Here is a 2,110-nt window from a genome sequence, read left to right as displayed (position 1 = left end):
CAGTTCACTCCACCTTGGGTAACGTGGTGGTCTCCTGCTCTTGCAAGATCACCATATTGATGGCTAACTTAGTGCAGACACCCAATCAGCATAGCACACTACAGCCCAGAACTCCTGGACTCAAGTGATCCTCCTGCCTCAGCCTCCCAAGTAGCTGGGACTACAGGCCTGTGCCACCAGCATGCCTGGCTAATTTTTTTTTTTTTTTTTTAGTAGAGATCTATGTTGCCCAGGCTGAGACTCCCTAGTTCTTTAAATAAGTTCCTTATATAAAAGTCCAGTCTGTTATGTGGATCCTAATCTACAAAGTCATCTGAGACCCAGGCATTTCTGTCTTCCTGTTCTACTCTCCTTACTTAGGGTGCTGCCCTGACCCACACCGTCCAAGGTGGTTCATCCTCATGTCCACATTCCAGCCATCAAGAAAGAAAGGGAAGGGGAGGGCACGACTCTCCCCATAAGGGAAATTGTGCATATTGCTTCGGGTCGCATGAAATTGGCCAGATCTTAACAACATGGCCATATCTAGCTGCAGGGATGCCTGGGAGAGGTAGTCTCTATTCTGGATCGACATGTATCTAGTTAGAATTCAGCCGTTGCTCCTTGTAGGATAGTGGAGAAAGGCTATTTTTATTATTTTTTATTTATTTATTTTTATTTATTTATTTGTGTTTTTTTTTGAGGTGGAGTCTCACTCTGTTGCCCAGGCTGGAGTGCAGTAGTGTGATCTCAGCTCACCACACCCTCCACCTCCTGGGTTCAAGTGATTCTCCTGCCTCAGCCTCCCGAGTAGCTGGGACTACAGGTGCATGCCACCATGCCCAGCTAATTTTTGTATTTTTAGTAGAGATGGTGTTTCACTATGTTAGCCAGCCTGGTCTGGAACTCCTGACCTCATAATCTGCCTGCCTTGGCCTCCCAAAGTGCTGGGATTACAGGTGTGAGCCACCACACCCGGCCGAAAACTGGAAATTTCTTAGAGCTAACTAGACTATCTAGCAATATTCCAGCATTTTCTGTGCCTGAATCATCTTTGCAGTGCTGTGTGAATGTAATCTACTTATTTCCCCCTTTGTTGAAGTTCAGACCATTAGCCAAAATAGTTTATTCAAAACTTAGTTTCTTGCCCATTTCTTGCACTAATTTCAGGTAGATTGTGCTTTACTCAATATATACATATAGTGCCGTTTTTTTTCGGTTTGTGAAAGCTTTAAAACAACTTTCAGAAAACATTTTGGATAATTCTGTCAAGTATGTGACTCCATTCTATATATTTCATTTCTACTAATCTCCCATAAACTTAAAGGTGCTGGGTGCAGTGGCTCATGCCTATAATCCCAGCAGTTTGGGAGGCCGAGGCGGGTGAATGGTTTGAGCCCAGGAGTTTGAGACCAACCTGGGCAACTTGGTAAAACCCTGCCTTTACAAAAAATAGGAAAATTAACCAGGTATGGTGGCATGTGCCTGTGGTCCCAGCTACTTGGGAGGCTGAGGTGGGAGGATCACTTAAGCCTAGAAGGTCAAGGCTGCAGTGAGAGCCGTGATCATGCCACTGCACTCCAGCCTGGGTGACAGAGTGAGACCCTTTCTCAGAAAACAAAAAGTAGGGCCAGGTGTGGTGGCTCACGCCAGCACTTTGGGAGGCTGAGGCAGGTGGATCACTTGAGGTCAGGAGTTCGAGACCAGCCTGACCAACATGGCGAAACCCTGTCTCAACTAAAAATACAAAAGTTAGCCAGGTGTATGGTGCGCACCTGTAGTCCCAGTTCAGTTTATTTTAAACTTAAAAGTTTTAATTTACACTTAAAAGTTTTTAACTTAAAATTAAAAACTTAAAGACAACTTTTTTTTTTTTTGAGACGGAGTTTTGCCGTTGTTGCCTAGGATGGAGTACAGTGTCGCGACCTCAGCTCACTGCAACCTCCGCCTCCTGGGTTCAAGTGATTCTCCTGCCTCAGCCTTCCAAGTTGCTGAGATTACAGACACACACCACCACGCCGGCAAATTTTTGTATTTTTAGTAGAGATGGCGTTTCCCATCATAGCCAGGCTGGTCTCCAACTCCTGACCTCAGGTGGTCCACCTGCCTCTACCTCCCAAAATGCTGGGAT

The sequence above is a fragment of the Mandrillus leucophaeus genome, unplaced genomic scaffold (assembly GCF_000951045.1).
Source record: "Mandrillus leucophaeus isolate KB7577 unplaced genomic scaffold, Mleu.le_1.0 Scaffold375, whole genome shotgun sequence".
Taxonomy (NCBI): domain Eukaryota; kingdom Metazoa; phylum Chordata; class Mammalia; order Primates; family Cercopithecidae; genus Mandrillus; species Mandrillus leucophaeus.
The sequence above is the reverse complement of the archived record's forward strand: the minus strand, read 5'-3'. Positions refer to the sequence as shown.